This window comes from Lissotriton vulgaris, chromosome 4_1 (assembly GCF_964263255.1).
Source record: "Lissotriton vulgaris chromosome 4_1, aLisVul1.2, whole genome shotgun sequence".
NCBI classification, from domain to species: domain Eukaryota; kingdom Metazoa; phylum Chordata; class Amphibia; order Caudata; family Salamandridae; genus Lissotriton; species Lissotriton vulgaris.
The window spans coordinates 1698216-1721909 of NC_141691.1; positions in this window are offsets into that span (position 1 = coordinate 1698216).

Consider the following 23694-nt stretch of genomic DNA (forward strand, 5'->3'; position numbering starts at 1 on the left):
TTCGTTGTTCAATTGGGAAACCTCTGGCACCCTCAGCCTATGGATTGGTATAACCTAATGCAGGGAGAGTAGGCATTGGGGAGAGCACCTCCATACCTGCATGTGGTGGGGAATCTGCAGTTGCTTTTGTTATTGTCTGTGGGATAGGACTCTCGCTCTGGGCCTTCTCAAAGATGGACCATAGTTATAATAGTGCCTCTCCCTTCTTTTGCCCTACGTATTTGGTTTGCATGTGGTCCTTATAGGCCTAATTATGTAAGTGTTTATGGGGCATATCAGCAAGGAGTAGCGATATTTATCGCAAAACGTGCTAAGCACGTTCATTTTTATCGCTGCCTATCGCTGGATATGTTAGCAGAGAAAACATGCTATTAGCAACGTTTTTCTCCATTGTGCTAAAATATCCAGCGATATTCACGCATTAACGCCAATAGGGACTTAACCTGACTATCCATCTCCCATTGGATAAACAGGTAATTCATGTTTTTAGCAGGCGTTAGATTACAGCGATAATTGCGCTTAGCGAGATTTTTGTATCGCTTCGCCTGCCTTGCTAATAGTGTGTTAGCGACTGTTTTTAGTCACTAACTGTTTGGGTATGCCCACTTTGCATGTCATTAGTGATAACTTTCGCTCACATGCAAAGCGGGCCCCAAACCGGTCGCTAGCGCCTGAAAGCTGTCGCTAACTACTGTTAGCGACAGCTTGCTGATCGGGCGATAAAAATATCGCCGCTTTAGCAGCAAAAAGTGCTGCAAAAGCAGCGATATGGCCCTTGCGAATATGCCCTTAAGTTTCTCCCTCTGGCCAGGGGAACGCATGTGCATTAATGTGCATGTTATTCGTGACAATAGCCGGTGCGGGGATCCTGGTTTGCATGTGCTTTAGCGGCACCACCATGAGAAGTTGGGTACCTTTTAAAGGGACAGATGCGCTCTACTTCTCTCTGCTTTTGAGTAATCTTATGTTCTACTCTGGTCGTGAGAAAATATATAGAATTGGAGGTTCTAACTATTTTACTCTGCGCTCACTATAATTTATAGATGCATCAACATAAATTTCACAAACACAAATAACAATATATATGAACGTTTTCAACCTGAAAGAAAGTGCAATTGTTTGCTCAAAACTTGTAAAATTAGCAGCAAAATAGCAGACTGCACTTGGATATGGATTAACGATTGGTACATTGAGTCACTGACAAAACACAATACTGAAGACAAGTGGCATTAACTCACCAGAAGCACAACATCAAGAAAGTATCAACTTACAACCACATTGAAGAGAAAGAGAACAAAATGACAGAGAAAAAATGATGACTTTGTCAAAAAATACCTTAACCCCCTCCAAGCACATGCTACAGATGACGGGGGAGGCTCTGCACCATACACAGGACTAAGTCAGCTTGATAGTCTGTCCATATCGGCTCTGGGGAAAATAAACAACAACTTATGCAGAGAAGAAGGAATAATTTCACAATCACAGGTGATCTTTGGCCAGACAAAATCTACATGTAATGTGTGAATTACATCCTATGCCACACCCAAGGGTCATACGTACCATCTGTGTAATGCCCAGCAATCCAAGCAAGCAATACATCCCACTTCTTTCAAATATCAACAGTGTTAAGAAACTGGTACCAATGAGATAACCCAATTAGACAAATAAAATAGGATTGTGGTGCTGGCCCTATATAACACCCAGTGTCTAATGCGTACCATACGTGTCACGTCCAGCAGTCCAAGCGAGGACGCCTCAATCCTGTATCACACCAAGGGGACTAGAGTATCATTGTGCCACTCCCAGTGGTCACAGCAACAAACAACCTTCACCTTTCCTAGCTCGCGGACTATCAAAAAAAGTTGACCTCCGCAGGAACACCTTGGAGGCTGCCTTGCGACCACTCAGTTTGAACACATAAAATAGGCAATATGTCAGACGTCTGTCAGTGGCAGAGTGCTCAGGATGACGTTGTGCTCCTTCCTAGTTTGCTATATGCTAAATTCTGGGGATTAAGGGTCAGATGTGGTGGCTTCAGGACGGATCTTCGCCCTGCAGATTCAGCAGTACTTCCAATCAATTGCAGCATCTGCTCACTTTCCTTGCTGCACAGATGTGAATGTATCTGGGCAGGGTCTGTTTCCTTTGGCTGCAGTCAGGTCAGCGGGACCAAGCTCTCCTATCAAAATGGCAAAATGTTGCTCGAATATTAATTTAACTTGAAAAAACAAAAGACAAGAGGGATTTAGCAAAACAGGAACAATTTGCTTAATCCAACACTTTGGCCGGGAGCACGGTTATAGAAGCGAATCTGAGGACTGTCTCAAAGTACAATTGATCTGAGCGCCTTTATATACATTTCTTGGAGTACCATAAAACAATTCGGACACCCTTTTTCGGACAAGGAATGCTGACCTACTCTTGGAGTCATAAATATTTGTACCAAATAGTGAATACAGGTAGGTCTTGACCTTGCATGGACAGAATGAGGGCCTGTGGGTAACATGTCCAAATGTCTGGCATAAGGAGTGTATGATCACTGTATGTATTGTGTGTGCTGTGTTCTGATTGGCTGTGTGTTCCTCACTACATGTGGCATTTGACTTTATGGGGTTTTGGGAATACACGCACCCCTATGCCCATGTGTGCTTTATTGGGGCCAATCTCTCTGAAACATAGATGTCTTGTTGTGCCCCTCTCTGGGATTGATCTGAGTTTCCTGTTTCTGCGTTAGTCTGCTGGCCATGTGCCCTCTCACCGTTGACCTCTCAATCAGTCGGCCTAGGTCGCAGAGCCTGCCTGAGCATGTATTTCTGAGTGGGGTTGATGGAGAGGACATATCAGGTGATTTCAACAACATAGGTGCAACTTCGTTCTTATGTACAAATGTATCATTGCGAACATCAATATCTACTTTATCAATATTAACATTGTGACCAGTACTGGTCAGACGTCTGCTTCTTGAATACATTTGCTGATGGTTGAGTAGATTTTCTACTCGAGAGGCAGGAAATTCTACTTGAATTGCTGCGCACCCTTGCGCTCCACATGATGCTGGTCGCATTGATTTTTCAGCACTGCTTGAGCTAGTGGTGCTGAATTGCAGTGCAATATGCATATCTTCCGCCCCTTGTCGAAACTCAGCAGAATCTCACAGAGTTTTTATGTAAATCCGCAGAGTTCCGTCCACCGCTAGTTTAAGGCATTTTTGCGTAATCGATAGATCTACTACTAACATATACGGATGACAATCAGATTTAGTAGATTGATGCCTTCGAGAACTAGGCACAATAATCAGTGCATCTTCCGCATATTAAGTAATGTTAAAACCAAAGTAAGTTATACAGGCATTGAAAAAGGTGGGCTAAAGGATGAGCCCAGAGGTACACCACAGCATTAGTTGAAGGGACCTGACATAGGATATATATGACTAAGATCTGCCTGACAAGGAAAACGGAACCAGACGAAATCTGGACAACAAATCTGCAAAAAAAGAGCCAGGACAGAAACACTGGCTGTGAGACAGGGTTAAGGCTACAGCGGTCTTGGAGGATCAGGGTGGTGATGTCTCTTGAGCCTGAATTGACCTGAGGTCACCTGTTAGAGTCAAGAGGGCCGGTCTGGTACTTTGAAGAAGTCTACAGCTGGATTGATAAGTCTGCAACAGGCAGATGTCTTCAAGAAAGGCAGACATGTGACAATGTATCTATTTTTAAATGAAATTTTTCTGAAAATGGTAATAGAGACATAGAACAATAGTTGGAAAGTTGAGGGGGCTCTGCGAGGGTTTTAATTAAGAATAGGTGTTTCATGGGTGTTTTTCAGTTTGCGCGGACTGGAGTCATTCCCTCGGAAAGGTGGCATATGTTGGTCAGAGGTGTTAGAGATTTTAATAAACTGTTTGTAGTTACAGTTACAGATAGCAGCCTGATCATAGGTTTTAGCTTTAGTTTTATAGAGTTTTCTCCAGTTGTGCTCTAATTGTGTGCAGTGTCTCTTTACTTATTGGAGCCCCTTTAGGAATCAGGGGCCAGAAGGGGCTTATATTTTATGTTTGATAGAATGTTTAAGGCCAACTTTATCTAATGCAGAAGTGATCAAATCATTAAAGTCAGGCACCTTTTTTGAGAAGGTGGTTCTGAACATTTAATCCACCCAGATGTTTAATTTTTTGTTCACCTGGTTTTTGACCTTTTACTGTGAAGAGCCTCATAATATGTGAGTCACCCAAGGTAAACTCATGGTAAAATGTAGTGTGCATGTTTACCATCCATGCCCGCCTTTCACGATAAGGACACTGGTGCACAGCAAGGGTAAGAGACACGTGTGCACATGTGTGAGGGCTGCGTGTGGAAGACACCTGTTGTGTACAGCCCAAGAACTGCGCACAAGTAGCCTGGCAGAGAAGGCATTGGCAGGGTTAGGCACTGACCTAGGGTAGGCCTTATAATGTTGGTTTACACAGATAGGGAAAGTCAGTGTGCTTTACTGTCCCGTCTGCAGTGACACTCTATTATTCACTATCGGGGAGACTGCCTTGGAGTGCAGCTCCACTTCCCCTTGGTCTCAAGACACCAGGGACATACTAATGTACAGTGTACCCTGTCTGAAAAGAAGAATGTTATTAAGTTCAATGTCATATCTGTACAGCTTATGGGTCAACCAGGAATATCATGTTTATCTCGCTCAGTTCAGGGTCAGAGCCCAGGCCTTTTGTCACCCTGCTGGGATGGGTTCATGACTTTTTCTCACCAGCAGCAGAAACAACGGCCTCCCGCCACAAAGGGGGCAATGAACCTTGATGAGGTCAGGTCCCCAAAAGACCGGGGTGGGTGGATTGCTCTGCATCAATCAGTCAGCTGTCATCCTGTGCCATGAAGAGGGCAGGCCCAAGCATATTAAACTAAGGGAGGGAGCCCAGACCTGGAATCAAACCAGGAGGAGGGCTCCTTTGAACTTTTGCTGTGGCAGGCCCTGGCAGTGATGTCATCGAGGGGTGAAGCTGAGACCCCAAGTGTACCAGTTTTTTTGGGGGGGGGTGAAGTTTTATATTGCGCGAACTAGACCCGCAAGTATCAGAGTGCTTTACATGAGCACCAGTTTCGTTACAGATGGACACATTCATTGTTTTTTTTAGGCACAGGGAGATTAAGTGATTTGCCCACAGAATGTTGAACATCCCTGCTGAGGCTCGAACTCGGTTCCCCAGGTCCGAGGTCGACCGGCCTAGCCATTAAGCCACATCCTCTGCCAAATGACAAGTAGTAACGTTATTCGTTCAATTAATGATGATTCACATTCGCATAAAAACACCAAATCCATGAGAACATTACAATAATATATAAATAACATCATAAAAACATCAAGATTACAGAAGGAATAAAACATATCATATTTAACAATGCTAAAATATCTGTAAAATACCCTCTTTTAATCACAGGGCAGATTGACTTGTAATCCATTAAGATGAGTCATCCGTTAAATTAGGATCAATTTCTAATGTCATTATTGATTTTGAGAGAGAAAAAGAAGAGAAACCACTCCAAAGCGCCCTCATATCACAACCATACCACTGAGTTGGTGGATAAGATCTTAATCCTGACCCGCCAGGAATAAAGCAAATATCTGGTCAGTGTGAACACTAACCATTTGGTGGTGTCAGATCTAAACACACGTAGAGCTTCCGCTGATCGTGTAAAACACAAAGGTCTACATGCTGATTTGGGCGTAACAGGGACAGATAAACTTAAAGGGCCTGATTCACAGAATTAACTTAAGACTAAATCCTAAACTTACTACTATTTTGGTATTCACAGAATGCACTTACTACTTTTGGCATTCACGGAATTAACTTACTACTTTCGGGTTCACAGAATGAACTTACTACTTTCGGTATTCACAGAATAAACTTACGACTACTAACTTTACGTCCGCCTCCGGGCTGTAATTTCTGCCTCCGGGACGGAATTTAGGGCTTTTTGGCGGAATTTACGATTCCGGCTCGCAATTTCCGGAATAGTGCCGTAATTTACGATTTCAGGCCGGAAATTCCGATTCCGGGCCGGAAGATACGAATTGTGGCTGTTGGTCATGTTAGCCAAGGGTAAACACCTGTCCAAGTGCCTACCATCCCCCACAGTGGATCAGCTGATACACTGCAGCCAATCCCAGCCAACAGCTCCATTTTGACAGTGTGAATGTTGCCAGTGCCTACCATCTCCCTCCATGCTCCAGCTGAAGTCAATTAGCAATAATTAACCAGCACTAGAAAACACATAGAAGCAGCACACATTGAAGGAACAGGTTTGTCCACAGAGAGTTTGTGTCTACAACGCTCTCAGTGCCACAGAAAATGGAAATGAGGCGAAAAAGAAACTTTACAGCAGAGGAGACCACCATGCTTGTGGAGTTCATAGTCAGGCACCACAAGCGCCTATATGGACTCCCACCCTACTGCACCAGTGGGGCACAGAAGGCAGAGCTATGGCAGCAGATAGCCACTGCTGTCTCAGCCTTGGGGGAGGAGAAGCGCACAGTACAGGACATAAAAAAAAAGTGGCAGGATGAAAGGCAGAGGGTGAAGGAGAAATACTCTTGGATTGAACTAAGCAGGATCCTCCCTGCTGCATGCCCTGGACCCCGCATCTGGCTCACCCCACTGGAGGAGGATATCCTCCGGACAATACACCCCCACTTGATCTATGGGCTGCCTGTCAGTGACGTCAGCTACATGGTACCAAGTAAGTGGAATGAAAAGAAAAAGTGCATGAAAAGATTTTCTGTGTTACACTGTCATTGGTATTAAGGAACAGATAGTCAGTCAAAGACTCATGTGTCACCCTCTGTATGTAGCACCACAATTCCCAGAATCCTTTGCATTAGAAATGGCTAATCCCTCCCCCCCTTTTGAAAACATGGGAACAGTACTGCAGCCGTACATACACAACCCTGCAAATTCAATAAATTCAATAACTGTTCATATTTACTGAAAATGTGCAACGCTATTTGGAAATGCTAAATAAAGTAAAAAATATAAAGTAGCTATTGACAATTATTAGCAGGGAAGCGCCAGTACCAATGTGACATGCAATTCAACGCTTGCGCAAACACAGATGCGTTGTGTTCAGATGGTGGTGCACTGTGGCGCAGGGATAGACAGATGTGTGTTGGATCTGATAGTGTGTAGGAGGGACCAGGGCCGGCTCTAGGCTCATGGTGGCCCTGTGCAGGGAGCGTAGGTGGGGGCCCCCGGAAGAAATGCAAAAGAAAGGCAAAGCAATATGTTCAACTCACTTGTAATCACTCGATTACCTTTGCAGATATTTGTTCTCACTTCGCAGTTGCATGATTAGAGACCTGCGTGAGTTAGCAGACTCGTCTCTGCATTTGCAAAGAGCTGTTTTTGCAATCACTTACAATCTGGAACGTTAACGACCAACAAGGGCAGTGTACTGCTTTGAGAACAACTTGCTGCTAAAACATACTGATAGGAATGCTAATGAGACGAGAGTCGAACAGCAGCTCAAGTGACACAATTAATGACAACGTGGATAAAATGTGCACTTTGGAAAAAGGAAGTCATGCACTGCACTACTGTTCCTCAGTCCTGCTGTAAAACGCGCAGCAAATGTCAGGCCCCGTTATGCCAACAATGAAGTTGGTAACAATTTGGATAGACGGCGAACAGGGAAAAAGGGCACGGGGTAGGAGGACCACGAGTGAGCGCAGGGCTTTCCTCTTTCCAGACTCCAGTCCAGCTCTCGCAGAAGATGAAGGGCAGAAGAGGCACGAACCTCGAGACAGAGCCTCACGTGCGCTGTCGCTGCCAAGCCATTGCCCGGTCGGTCGGAGGCCGCCAAATCCTGCCAGGGTGCCACCACAGTGATACTAGGTCCGAATCCGATCCTCGGCTCGGTGACCGGTCGGTCGTCGTGGCAGCCCCTCGGGTTTGGCGGCCCTGTGCAGGTGCACAGTTTGCACATGCCTTGGGCCGGCCCTGGAGGGGCTTTGCTGAAGTTGTGTCGCAAGAGCGATGCAACTCCAATAATGTCCATGCACTGCCCATACCTAACGTGCTGCGCCACTCCTTACGTCTGCTTCAAGCTGAAAAGTGACTCTGTAAAACCTTGTAGATTTCACTGAATCACTTGTACGCAGCATATCTCAAAGGAATGCCCACCCTGGCTACATCGAAGCTGACGCAGGTTCAATGTTGCGCAGAGCCTCACAATGTGACGGTTCACCATAGATGCGTTAAATTGCGAATAATTCTAAATGTGTTGTCTGTTGTACACCACCGTTGTGTCACAAAAGTGATGCAATAGCAGTGTAAATCTTATTCAAGGGGCTTGTACACCTGCCACAAATTCTCCAAGAAGTACATCACCCAGTGCCAGCCTAAATCACAAAGCAGAAGGTGAGAGTATCATCAGATGTAAATATGTCAAACACATATTCTGTTGTCCATTTTCCACTCTGCCACACCATTACATCCCCAACACACCACTGCTCCCACCTGCCCCGTCTGGGGCAGTACTTCACAACACTGTCAGCACGCAGAAGATATGGGCAAATCCCCGTAAAGTTCCACAAGCACATTACCCATTTGATTACTTTTCTCTATTCTCACCCATTGACACATCCAGCCAGAGCACAGACAACTGCAGTAGCAGAGGTCACCGCATCGCATAGGAGGAATCAGCAACGTACAGAGGAAGGCATGACAACCACACTAACTGGTAAGTCATGCTGGCCAGGAGATGGTCAAAATGCATACATTGTCAGGAGACAACAGAGCGACAAATAGTGCCCAGCTATGTAAGTCAACCAGTGATGCAAAATTTGCTTCATTACAATTGGAGTTGTCAATGGACATTCACCTTTACCATATGACATTTGTCAACAGTGAAAGACAAAGTATAAAATGTCTCGGCTCATCATACCTTTCTAATTGTGGTACACAACATGTATTTCACCAACAGACCCAGACCGGGGAAACCAATCCAGTAATCGAGGCCCACAACTAGTCAAAAGGGTTTACCCATTATATTGTAATAGTGTCTGTAGACCTAACCAAGAAAGTCTATTTGCACAGATATGGAAATGAAAAACATACAGTGACATACCAGTCTCTGTAGTATTGACAATGCATACACTGTCCAACTTCAAATCTTACCAACATACATTAAATTGCACAGTCCACACAGCAGGTCATGTACTGCGTACATTGGATGGATAATTCTCTGGGCATCAACAAAACACAATAGTGGACCTTACCTCTGAATTCGTAGGCATGTCATTGTGATATAGGTAGCATCAAGGTAATGGGCCCATTCTAAGTGATATGTGGGATCACTCCTCACATTATGTATGACACACTACTGCAACGGTGGTGCTCACAACTGCTTGTGCTCGTCCTCTGTGCCAGAATTTGAATGCATCACATGTGGCAAAACACACTTATCATTGTAGGTACAATGCGGTCCTCCCAGAATCAAAGACGCACACTGACTTCTGCTACTAGGATGGACTTGACATCTGTCCACACACTGCTCCGGTGCTGGGCCAAGGTAAGTCAACCTGGCTGAATGCTCATTAATTGTGCCTTTCACCTCCACCGTATGTGTTGTACAACATTGTTGTCCTGCATCACAATATGCTCACATAGGACATTTGAACACATTGCCGATCAGACCCTGGTGGCAAATGAGAGGCTGACACAAAATGTATGCCAAGTGTGTGCAAAATGGACATACAATAGAACAATATGGCATATGAACTAACGAAAACACAACAGGCTTGCAATTCAATGATAGGATGAACGCCAAAGCGAACTACACATGGTTAAATCAAAATTAAATTGGTATGGCCGAGGCACACACTGGTGCCAGTTGTGTACCTTTCAGATGGGTGTCGGGGCTGCTAAGGTAACTCTTCCTTCATACAGTTACACCTGCAAAATGAATTGGCTGAAGAGAGGTCACAGAACTGTGTACTGCATTTACCAGGATGCAAAGGGGCGAACTGTGCTGGGACTGTGAGGCAGTGTGCTCCCAACCCCCATTCTGTTTATGAACTTACATCACATGTATGTTCACTGTCATATACTGAATTGAGTTTGACATAGATATCTCATATGTATTATTGTGGCTTACGCAACTGTATTGGTCAAACCTAAACTTTGGCATTTTTGTGATCTGTGTTTCCTGTCACTGCTACATGTGCCAGTTGAAAAACCAGTCCACCAAATGAGAACATGAAGAGTCCAGATTTAATAGATGTGCGTCATTGATATGGATTTGCAGCTATTTAACGTCTGGATAAGTGTCATCTGCTTTGGAGCATTGTACGGGACAAGACGAATGTGGTGCACACATCCACATAGGGTCTGGACTACTTCTCTAGCTACATTGTGAGTTAAGCCTTTTGCCGTCCCACACATCATCAGTGCCACATATTGACTTTGTTGACTTAAAAGGTAGTGCCGTACACTAGTGAACAGTGGTGGGGGGTTGTGACAGCTACCTGTACATTTAAAATGTCATACAGGCCACTGAGGGTGAGACGTCTATCAGTGGACACACCTTGCAAATTTAGGAACACTTAAGAGTGATGCAAGGATCTCAAAGTCTGTCTTGACTCCATGGCACATGATGATCTGTCTCAATTGGAACCCAACTCTACAGGTGCAATGCGAATCACAACATCCAATACCCCATGGCCTGCCATGCGCACACTGGACAGTCTCTGTACCATAGCTCATCCAATGGGCACAGTACTGAGCCTGCCCTGATTAAAGCAACAGAGGAAATCAGAGAAGAGTTGGATCTCGGAGGCAAAGCAGTATTGGTCCTGTTGGAACTATCCGCAGATTTCGATACAGTACATCATGGGATCCTGATGGACCGGTTGAGGGCCTGCGGGGTGCAAGGGAAAGCGTGGGATATCTTGAAAGCCTTCCTTACCAACAGAGACCAGTGTGTGGCATTGGGGGAATACTCCTCAAAAACGTTTGTGTTGCCCTGTGGGGTTTCCCAGGGCTCGTCCCTAAGCCCCACACTGTTCAATATTTATGTCACCTCGCTGGCCCCGATTGTCAGGTCCTTTGGTTTTGACTTCAATCGTACGCAGATGACACAAAAATTGTGGTATCACTGTTACCCGGGAAGGAAGAAGGTATTGCTTTGCAATTCCAGGAATGTATGTTGGCAGTGAGTAGGTGGATGGCCGACAATTGCCTAAAATTAAATACAGCTAAAACTGAGGTCATTGTATTTGGCGCAAAGGAGGACTTTTGGAGTTCTCGTTGGTGGCCAGAGGAGATGGGCTCTCCCCCTATTCCAGTCGCTAAGGTAAAGAACTTGGGGGTCCTTATTGATGAGCATTTTTCCTTTAGGCCCCAGGTCAATGCCACAGCATCATCAGTAATTCAGAAAAGGGGGTGGTGATGAACAGAGTGTCTGAATTAAGCAGACCACTCTTACCCAGTCCAAAGATCAGGGCTTGATCCATCACCGTTATTTATCTCACTGCACCATCCCAGCTCAGAACCTGGCTATATGCAATCAGTCTGTCCCTGGCCCAGTGCATCATGGGAACAGGGCAGAATAAACTACCAAGCCAATTCTTCACCAGAAAGGAGACAAGCTACCGGGGACCGGTTTCTGGCATTTCAGCCTTCTTCGGCCCGGCTTGCTTGAATCCTGATGGTGCAGTGAGAAAGGGACTCATGTCTGAGTATACCCTGCCACACCTATAGTGGCCAAAAACGATTCAGAAAAGGGGGTGGTGATGAACAGAGTGTCTGAATTAAGCAGACCACTCTTACCCAGTCCAAAGATCAGGGCTTGATCCATCACCGTTATTTATCTCACTGCACCATCCCAGCTCAGAACCTGGCTATATGCAAATCAGTCTGTCCCTGGCCCAGTGCATCATGGGAACAGGGCAGACTAAACTACCAAGCCAATTCTTCAGCAGAAAGGAGACAAGCTACTGGGGACCGGTTTCTGGCATTATAGCCTTCTTCAGCCCGGCTTGCTTGAATCCTGATGGTGCAGTGAGAAAGGGACTCATGTCTGAGTATACCCTGCCACACCTATAGTGGCCAAAAACGATTCAGAAAAGGGGGTGGTGATGAACAGAGTGTCTGAATTAAGCAGACCACTCTTACCCAGTCCAAAGATCAGGGCTTGATCCATCACCGTTATTTATCTCACTGCAATATCCCAGCTCAGAAGCTGGCTATATGCAAATCAGTCTGTCCCTGGCCCAGTGCATCATGGGAACAGGGCAGACTAAACTACCAAGCCAATTCTTCACCAGAAAGGAGACAAGATACCGGGGACCGGTTTCTGGCATTTCAGCCTTCTTCGGCCCGGCTTGCTTGAATCCTGATGGTGCAGTGAGAAAGGGACTCATGTCTGAGTATACCCTGCCACACCTATAGTGGCCAAAAACGATTCAGAAAAGGGGGTGGTGATGAACAGAGTGTCTGAATTAGGCAGACCACTCTTACCCAGTCCAAAGATCAGGGCTTGATCCATCACCGTTTTTTATCTCACTGCACCATCCCAGCTCAGAACCTGGCTATATGCAAATCAGTCTGTCCCTGGCCCAGTGCATCATGGGAACAGGGCAGACTAAACTACCAAGCCAATTCTTCACCAGAAAGGAGACAAGCTACCGGGGACCGGTTTCTGGCATTTCAGCCTTCTTCGGCCCGGCTTGCTTGAATCCTGATGGTGCAGTGAGAAAGGGACTCATGTCTGAGTATACCCTGCCACACCTATAGTGGCCAAAAACGATTCAGAAAAGGGGGTGGTGATGAACAGAGTGTCTGAATTAAGCAGACCACTCTTACCCAGTCCAAAGATCAGGGCTTGATCCATCACCGTTATTTATCTCACTGCACCATCCCAGCTCAGAACCTGGCTATATGCAAATCAGTCTGTCCCTGGCCCAGTGCATCATGGGAACAGGGCAGACTAAACTACCAAGCCAATTCTTCACCAGAAAGGAGACAAGCTACCGGGGACCGGTTTCTGGCATTTCAGCCTTCTTCGGCCCGGCTTGCTTGAATCCTGATGGTGCAGTGAGAAAGGGACTCATGTCTGAGTATACCCTGCCACACCTATAGTGGCCAAAAACGATTCAGAAAAGGGGGTGGTGATGAACAGAGTGTCTGAATTAAGCAGACCACTCTTACCCAGTCCAAAGATCAGGGCTTGATCCATCACCGTTATTTATCTCACTGCACCATCCCAGCTCAGAACCTGGCTATATGCAAATCAGTCTGTCTCTGGTCCAGTGCATCATGGGAACAGGGCAGACTAAACTACCAAGCCAATTCTTCAGCAGAAAGGAGACAAGCTACCGGGGACCGGTTTCTGGCATTTCAGCCTTCTTCGGCCCGGCTTGCTTGAATCCTGATGGTGCAGTGAGAAAGGGACTCATGTCTGAGTATACCCTGCCACACCTATAGTGGCCAAAAACTATTCAGAAAAGGGGATGGTGATGAACAGAGTGTCTGAATTAAGCAGACCACTCTTACCCAGTCCAAAGATCAGGGCTTGATCCATCACCGTTATTTATCCCACTGCACCATCCCAGCTCAGAACCTGGCTATATGCAAATCAGTCTGTCCCTGGCCCAGTGCATCATGGGAACAGGGCAGACTAAACTACCAAGCCAATTCTTCACCAGAAAGGAGACAAGATACCGGGGACCGGTTTCTGGCATTTTAGCCGTCTTCGGCCCGGCTTGCTTGAATCCTGATGGTGCAGTGAGAAAGCGACTCATGTCTGAGTATACCCTGCCACACCTATAGTGGCCAAAAACGATTCAGAAAAGGGGGTGGTGATGAACAGAGTGTCTGAATTAAGCAGACCACTCTTACCCAGTCCAAAGATCAGGGCTTGATCCATCACCGTTATTTATCTCACTGCACCATCCCAGCTCAGAACCTGGCTATATGCAAATCAGTCTGTCCCTGGCCCAGTGCATCATGGGAACAGGGCAGACTAAACTACCAAGCCAATTCTTTACTAGAAAGGAGACAAGCTACCGGGGACCGGTTTCTGGCATTTCAGCCTTCTTCGGCCCGGCTTGCTTACCGATTCTTCAATGGTTTCATTACAGCAGGTACAAGTCCCGCATTTGTGATGTCCTTTGGTTGGGGGTAATCCAAATAAGCTTTGCAATGTTGGAGCTTTGACAATCGGAAGGGCAGCTCTTACGATGTGATTGGCCACACTCTTTTCTTTTCTATATGCAAATAGTGGGGGTGTCGAAAAGTCTTCATGGAGATTTTTCAGTAAATGCCAATTGGACATCATGAGTTTTTTGTGTTGGTTTGCTGCTGGACAGAAAGTGGTGACACACACCATCCTTTTTAGATCCTGTTTGGTTTTCTTTTCAAGTAGGGTCTCTCGTGGAGTCCACCATGCTCGTTTGAGGGAATTCTTAAGTAGTTTTTTAGGATATCCTCTTTGGATGAGACGATTTTTTAGGTAGTCAGCGTGTTTGAAATACTCCTCCTTTCCTGAGCAATTCCGGCGGATCCTGAGAAATTGTCCGTATGGTAAATTTTGTCTTAAACTGCGTGGGTGGTTGCCGGTAAAGTGTAATGCTTTATTCCTATCTGAAGGCTTACTGAATAAGGTTGTACTTAGGCCATCTTCATGGGGTTCCACTTTCACGTCCAAGAACGTGATAGATTCGTTGGATGCTGTGACAGAGAACTTAATGTCACTTGTTCTTGAATTCAGCCAACAGACAAATTGATTCAGGTCTTCATGTCCTCCTGTCCAGATGAGGAACACGTCATCAATGTAACGCATATAGTTGGAAATGCAGTTACTGTAGGGATTGTCGTTGTATATAAATTTTTCTTCAAATAGTCCCATGAACATTATGGCTAACTCTGGGGCAAAGGGGCACCCCATCGCTACCCCCTTTATCTGGTAAAAAAACTCTGCATCAAAGGTGAAAAAGTTTTTCTGTAGTGCAAAGCGGGCCAAGTCAAGGATGAAGTCAGTGGGGACCCTCGTCGGTTTTTCCCTGTTTTCCAGAAACACTGTCAGTGTTTCCAGGGCTTCTTCCTGCGGGATTTGGGTGTACAGTGATGAAAGCAATCCACTAGGCCGCCCTATAATATCTGGTTGTGAGTCACTTTTTGAGCCGGTAGCGAAATATATCGATTTCTTTTTGAAACCCTTTATTCATACCATCCCAGCCCATTTACAAGATACGACTGCTTTTCTGAACCGAATAGCTACCATCAACTTTGACAACAAGAGACAACTTCTTGTCACTTTAGACGTGGTGTCCCTGTACACCCAAATCCTGCAGGAACAAGCCCTGGAAACACTGACAGTGTTTCTGGAAAACAGGGAAAAACCGACGAGGGTCCCCACTGACTTCATCCTTGACTTGGCCCGCTTTGCACTACAGAAAAACTTTTTCACCTTTGATGCAGAGTTTTTTTACCAGATAAAGGGGGTAGCGATGGGGTGCCCCTTTGGTGATGAACAGAGTGTCTGAATTAAGCAGACCACTCTTACCCAGTCCAAAGATCAGGGCTGAAAACATTCACTGGAAGCATGACACTTTCACAAATTGTAAAACCAAAAATGTTGTGTACGCCATTGTCTGCCCATGTCCTTTGGCTTATATCGGGAAGACTACGCAAGAAGTCAGAAATCGGATAACCCAACATAAATTGCGAATCTACAGAGGGGTTGAAAATGCCCCATTGGTCAATCATTGGACTAACTTAAAACATGAGCTAACTGACCTAAGATGGACAGTTCTATCGAAAATTGAAAGAGACCCACGAGGCGGTGATCTGGAGGCCAAATTAGCTCAGCGTGAGGCGCTGTTGATAATGAAATTTAATACAGCAATAAGGGGTTTAAATGAAATTTCTGAAATCTACGAGCCTAGTTTGTGAATCTTCACGCACTTGTCCCCTGGACAGGTTAGGTTCTCCATGCACGCCCATCCAGAGATCCATTCCATTGTTTCTTGGTGCCATTTTGCTAAACTTGCCCGTGTACCAAACTACAAGTCCCACAACCCCCTGGGACGCTTTGGAACCAGGAAGTACCAGCGACGTCCACACAGCCAGCAAGGGCGAATCATTTCACACACCCGAGAGAAGGACGGATGCCTTCCCTTTACCGGTGCGTTCTCTCACAAGCTCCACTTGCGCCACGGGTTGATCAGCGGCCCCGCAACACCGACAGACTCACGACTCTCTCCCGTTTGTCTTTCAGCGGCGGTACAGCCCATCTCCAGCAGTAAGGACAGATTTGAACATGTCAGCGTACTAGAAGCCTACACTCTAACGGGTACGTTCTACCCCGCAAACTAGGGCAGCCTGAGCGATTGGTTGTAAGTGTGTGCGACTAAATGCAGCGCGCCTTTTTTGTTTGTCCCTTCTGCAGCCCCCGCGAGCACTTCATCTTTTGGAAATACTTGGTGACCTCGTGTCTGGAATCTTCTTCACGTACTGTTGTTTAGCCAGGTGGCTTAAGGTAGGGAGCGGCAGTTGTTTGACACTGGAGTCAGTCTCTAGATCGCACTTTTCTTAAGCAGTCTTTCTGTTATTTTTACAGAACCCTTTTGGTCCTGAGGAGAACCCCATCATTAAATAGGGGTTCGAAACGCGTCGACCGACCCAGTCCCGTATCTGGTTGACAACTGGTGTCTCACAACGACCCTTTAACTATCTACAAGAGATGTTGATACTCTCTTTGAACTCTGATCTGTTAAGACTCTAAAAATTGGAAATCACGAAAGGATCGCTTCCATTGATTCATAACCGATACGTGGACATACTGTGTTTGTTTTTGTTTTATTTGGGTCATTTTGTGTGAATGTGTTTTGTATGACTGAATGGCCAAGTATGTATGAAGTGTGCAAATGCTTTACTGTGACTTATGTTTTTTCATGTATATATCGTATATAAATTTGTTTGTATTTCCATGCACTAAAATTGTGTTATAATAAGTGAAAAAATAACAAAAAAGAGAATAAATCTCGTATGTTGCTATACTTTAAGCAAGTTGTTTTTGCTCTATTCAAAACAACCACTTTCGGAAATTATTTGTTGTTGAATTGAACCTCTGCATTGGTCTTTGTTTTGTTACATAGTTTTGGTTGGACTCAGCCTGCTGAGTTAGGAGTCAAGGCCCTTGTGTGTTTTTTACTTGGTTCAATGGCAGTGGTGCTGGCAGAGCAGAATTCAATATGAATGCATGAGTGTGGCTCATATACCCAGTTGGCATGAAGAAACTACAACTCCCAAAATGCACTCTGCCCTGTACAGTCCATATGCCACAGTGTGCTTCTTTAATCTTGGTGGCTGCTGCTTGGACACGGAATTTAGTGAATGTAGGCATGGGACACACAATGGTGCAGAACTGTTTCACTCACATCATACTTCCAGACACATATTGCATATGATGCACTTACTAGGTCTCTGCTGCTCATGCTCCTCCAGCTGAGCATGGAGGGTCGGCCAAGCTGCTCGCCGGACCCTCCTGTACATTGGGGAGAGATGAGGATGATGCACATGGTGCTGGGAAGACAGGCCAGCCAGCTCCATAGCCTTGTGACAGGCCCAGCGCTTTAGGTCCTCCCAGCGCTTGCGGCACACCCTAGCACTCCTGGTGGACACTCCCACTGTACTGCAGTGCTCGGCGATGTTGGTCCATAGCCTGGCCCGGGCTGCAGTGCTCAGCTGGTGCTCAGGGTTCCCATATAGCTGAGGAAATTTCTACAGCACCCCCTCCACCAAGATGTCCAATTCGCTTTCTGAGAAAGGGGGTGCTCTCTCCTCATACTCCTCAGCCATTATGGGGACATAAGTTTGATGAGAGCAGCAGGATGCCTGAGGATTTGATCAGTGATAGAGAATGACTCAGAATGATCACAATATGGCTGCCAACTACTTCCTGTGATGTATTTCCTGTCTCCCACTTGCTGTATAACATTGTCTGTATGAAATGATGTGTTCAAGTTTATTTTCAGAATTTGCGGCCCGAAAACTAGTTTCCGGACACGGATCGTCGTTTACGCGCACGAGCATTACTTCGCGACACCGGAACTTACGATTTTGCGCCGTAACCTCTGAACATGACCCGGAACACATTATATCATACAGGAGATGTTATACAGGAAGTGGGAGACACGAAATACATCACAGGAAGTAATTGGCAGCCATTTTGAATTCATCATGGTCCATCCACAATCAGTAATCAAATCCACTGCCATCCTGTTGTTCTGTTGTAGTAAAACGTGAAATGACAGTGCAGGTGTGAATCATGAATATGTATCTGAAGGGGGAACAGATCATTTCATGACATTTCTGCACAGGAGGGCGGGGCTGACATAACATCAGACCCCAGTTTCATTTTCTCATGCTTTGCATTATGGGACATGTAGTCCAGATTGAGTGCTCAGTATCAGAGTTGTGTGATGTGTTACGTAACTTTGGTGTGGAGCAGTGTGGATATGTCACAGACACATGGTGGCAGATTTACAAGCCCTGTATGCCACATTTGCGCCACAGTTGCGTCACTTTTGTGACCTCATAAAAAGTGGCAGAGTGAAATCTAAAAGATTTCACTCAGTCACTGTAATGGCCATGTTGCGTCAGAACCCTGCGCCTGCTTGTTGAAGGCGTAAGGATTGACGCAGCATGTTAGGCATAGGCATAGGGTCACCGCTTGTCTTGCTGGAACTGCGTTGCGCTTGCAACGCAACTCCAGCAGTGCTTCACCTTATAGCAGCATATGCGTCACGCTTCTGTCTATACTTGCCCCATGGCGCGCCGCATTGCAAATGCAGTGCATCCATGATGGCGCTATGGGTGTTTGATGTGAGGCACAATAACTGGGGCATCCCTGCTGATATGCAGGTATGCACCAGTTATTGTAGATCTGGCCTATGGTGCCTAATTCTCTCATGACATCATCACTCACATTCAGGGCCAATCATTTGTGGTGGAGTCAAATCTGTTGAGGTCACAGGCCTGAGTATGCAAGGGTTATGGCCTTTTGTGAACTGGTGACACATCCTTATGAGGTCCAGGTATGTCTCTCAGGACATGTATTGTTTGTCATCAGCGTGATTAGTTGGTTTTAGGGATGTCCACTACGCTGACCGCTGACATGGGCGCATGACCTGAGGTACACAACACCTTTTGACTACTGTCAGCGGCTGTGATCTGCATGCAGTTTGTCTTGCTTGCAAAGTCGTCTTAGGGTGGGATTTATTGACACTGTCATGTCTATCCAAGTGTCATCATTGACAACAGACAGCAAACCACATGTTGTCCGTGACACTACAGGTTGCTCATGTGAAAAACGTGGCAACAAGCTGATCACGGACTTGCACGCCCTGCCGTCGGTCATGTGCAATGGCTCGGTTTCCCAGATTCAGAGCTAGCCGAGGTTCCAGAGGCATGTGTAAGCCATGCGTTAGAGCAATGTTCTGCAAAACACAACAGGCAAATAAAATCTTGCACACGACTTTTGGGGAGTACTGCAGCACACACCCTGTACGGAGGAGACATCTGAATCGCGACCTTAACAACCCAAAAGTGCGCTCTATGACGGCTCGAGTCGTATGTGTGCCCTATTGTACCTACGCAGAGGTACAGTGTTTGCACGCCTGTAAGGGGTGAGGAGATGAAGGGAGAGTGCATAGCCAGCGTCGCCTGAGGAGGGAAGAAAGGGCAGTTGTTAACATTTCCCTTTTTGACTTGCACAGAACATGATCTAAACGTTCGTACAGGCAGTGTCTATTGGGCCATGATTCTCATTGTACAATGGTTAATATTGGGGGGCATTCAGACATTTCAATGGCACATAACACTCATTTTTAGTGCTTGGTACTTACCCAGTAGCCACATGTTGCCAAATTCTCCTGCAGCCATACGCCGGGAAAGAGGTGACATGTGGAATATGAAGCTGTCATGCGTACTGCCTGGGAACACTGCATGCACGCCGATGAACCACCCACTGGCATCGCAGACAGCTTGCACATTGATGGAATACCATCTGTGTCTGTTGCAGAAGATGTGTTCAATGTGGTGGGGTGGCTGAAGGGCCACATGGGTGCAGTTAATTGGACTCAGCACACATGGGAATTGTGCAAGGAGATAAAAATCTCTTGCTGCCATTTGTCTCATGGCCAGTGTACGTGGCATTTGTATGTAGTTGGGGGCTCTAGCAGTGATGCATCTCAGTACCTGATGCAGGCACCGCAACTGGCTCGCCTGGGAAATACCCACAAGGTCACTGGTGACCCTTTGGAATGACCCAGTGGCAAAGAAGTGTAGGGCGACAGTATCTTGAGATATGCTGGTATTGCATGTGAGCAGCAAGTCACAAAATCAAGTTCCTGCTCTCACACACAGACCACATCCGAGATGACTTCTGGTGGGAAACGGTACCTGGCCCTTACATCCTGGCTGGTCATTACAAATAGGTTGATCCTCTGCCTGAAAATTCTCTCTGCTCTCCTCCTCCTCCTCAAGTAGTTTTGCCGCATGGCAAGGGTCAGTGCTACGAAAACATTCAGTGACATCCTGAAAAGGTTTGTTTGTGTCTGCTCTGAATTTATTCATTTCGGTGGGCTGGGATTGGCTGCAGTGTGTCAGCTGATCAATGGTGGGGGATGGTAGGCACTTGAACAGGTGTTTACCCTTGGCTAACATGACCAACTGCCAAAATTCGTATCTTCCGGCCCGGAATCAGAATTTCCGGCCCGTAATCGTAAATTACGGCACTATTCCGGAAATTGCAGGCCGGAATCGTAAAATCCGCCAAAGAGCTGTAAATTCCGGCCCGGCGGCGGATGTAAAGTTAGTAGTCCTAAATTTATTCTGTGAATACCGAAAGTAGTAAGTTCATTCTGTGAATCCCGAAAGTAGTAAGTTCATTCCGTGAATGCCAAAGGTAGTTAGTGCATTCTGTGAATACCAAAATAGTAGTAAGTTTAGGATTTAGTCTTAAGTTCATTCTGTTAATCGGGCACAAAGTGTTCTCAGGATTCGATTCTAAGGTTACACACGGGACACAGCAGGATTACCCTAGCATTCTTCCATTTACTTCTGATAACATTCAAAGGTAAAATCCCAAACTTGAATTGTAAATAAAGTATACGTGCATATGGGGGTTCTATTTCATCCATAAAACTTTCAAACTGGAAGCAATTTTTAAATTCCAAGAACCTGTCAGTTAAAGTGCATGCTGCTGCGGCATTAAAATATAGTAACTCATTATAATTCCAAATTCTGTTTTTTAAAAGGGATACAACTTCTTTCGATATAGTTTTTAGATTCCCCCATTATTCCCCCATCCCCAGTTGAACCAGCCCCTGCTTGACCTTCCTAAATCACACCACTCACGCAGCCCGTTTGTTTGTAATTCAGCCACTGCTTCTTGACTAGGATCTGTGCTTTTCTAGTCCAAAGTCTTCCCCAAAACACCAAAACCTTTAAAATAGTGCTAGTGATAGTCTAACCAGGCCGGGAACAGTGGCCCATTTTTTGGAAGATTTAAAAGCGATCTTATAAATTTATTTTCCAACACCTTAAGGCTCTTCGTCTGCTCCAACCCCCACAATTCAGCACCAGAAAGAGCAAAACCAAACCCTTTGGTGCAATGAATTTCTATTGCAGGAGAAATTGGGCAAAGGACAGATTGATTTAATTTCTTAACTATTGAGGTATCTACATGCTGGAGTGCTAGGTGACTCTTTTGATTCTGAGCAGGCCATGTCAAAGTACAAGCTAATCTGACCCCATGATAGTCAAAAAACTTGACCCGATCTAAAATATTAGAGCTCATCCTCAGACTCCCTTTAAAAGATTTATGAGGATTAAAAGCCTCAAACATAGTCTTGGAGCTGTTAATCTCAAGACTGAGTTCATTATAGACTCTTGCAAATCTATTTAATACGTTCTGCTTGGCCATTGGGGTTTTTGAAATTAGCAACGTATCGTCTGCAAAGAAAAGAGAAGGGATTAGGCTGCCTGCTGGTTTGGGGGGATCACTCCCACTATCAAACAATGCATTGATTATCCCATTCATGTGACAAGTGACTACTGGGTGACGCCATCTTGAAGTATCCTAGACGGCTGTGCAGGAAGGTTGAAAGAGGGACGAAGAGGTGATGTGGCGCCTCAGGATAGGCTAAAGGTGTATCCTTGCTGGCAACTCCCACCCCCACCCAAAAGGTCTTGCTCAGGGGGGAGAGTTCTGTCTTGGATGTGCTTTTCTGCTGGAGGCTGGGACTGGAGCAAAGCGAGAAAAAGATTGTCTAGATCGGCTCAACCTGAGTTATGACTTTCACAGTTTTGGTGACCTCTGATCCCCAAACGACCTGCGCACAAAAGTGGCACTCCACTGTCAAATGATTGTTTTTCTCTAATGGGGTGGCCAGGCCCCGGTGGTCACCACCAAGAAGATGACAAGGCAGAGAATTGCTATTGTGGTTTTCCTGTAAGGTTGGGAATGGGCCCAGGACCCAATCCCTGGTCCCAAGAAGATCTTTCGTGCAAAGGACCACCGGCACACTCCCAAGAAGAAAGATGGCAAGAAAGCACTGTTGTGCTCCCCCGCTGGAGTGGGAAGGGGGCCCAGGAATCCAATCAAGGACCTTATGTTCAGAAGAGAAGGGGGGAGTACCGCCTCACTCCCCTGAGTAGTCCACCTTCCCCGTTCCCCGCATCTGTGGGGGGTGGGAAGGCAAGACACACATTGTGAGTCTGCCTACAGGAGCTTGCAGACCAGAATGCAGCTGCTGGCTCTTGCGGCAGCGCTTGAGAGTGCTGAATATGTGAGGAGCCGGGGAGGACAGCTGGGGGTGAGCTCCCTGGGCTGTCCTCCTCCAAAAAGTATCATGCAGCGTGCAAAGAGGAAATATGGAGCGAGGCAGCATGAAAAGAAAAGAGTACTGGAAGGTTGTCTGTTGATGCTAAAGGGAGGCATGAAGCCAGTATTGTCTGCCTCTGTACGAGGGTGGGGGAGGGGGTGGCATTTAAGTGAATACAAAATAAACCTACCTTCTTCGCTGCTGCTGCCAGACGTCTCTCCTACATCCTCGCTCTCCGCCACCGGAAGCACAGCATGTTCCATGTCTGCTGTGAAACACAAACCAGTGGAGAAGAAGCCAAGTGCGTATATGACCGTTTGTCCGGCCCTAGCTGTCATGCGCACTTAGGGAGGAAGTGCAAACCACTCCTGCTCCCTTTGACAGCGGCGATCCCAGCCCCGCCCTGGCCGACCTGACTGGAGTCCCAAAAAGAAAAAGAAAATAATAACTGCTTGTTGTTATCAATTTCTTTTTCTTTTGCAGTGGGGAGATGCTCCTCCGCCTCAGTGGAGGAGCCGCCACTGCATGAAGCTGTGAGTCCTCAATCTTAAACAGACTTCTGTCTCTTGTACTTTTCCCTTCAAAGCCCCCAATTCCTCTTGCATCGCTTGCCTGCGGTAGAAAAATAATAGGAACCACTTAAAGGCAGCTCTTAATCGTTCTTCCATCATCAATTCTTCTGATTATAAACACAAAGGAGTTGTAAAATGTGTCATGAGTTGTGTGGCGTGCACAAGCAAAGGGTCTACATCTGTCCTCGTGTGAGAACCAAACACCCCATTCTAGCAGTGGGCTCTGCAGAGC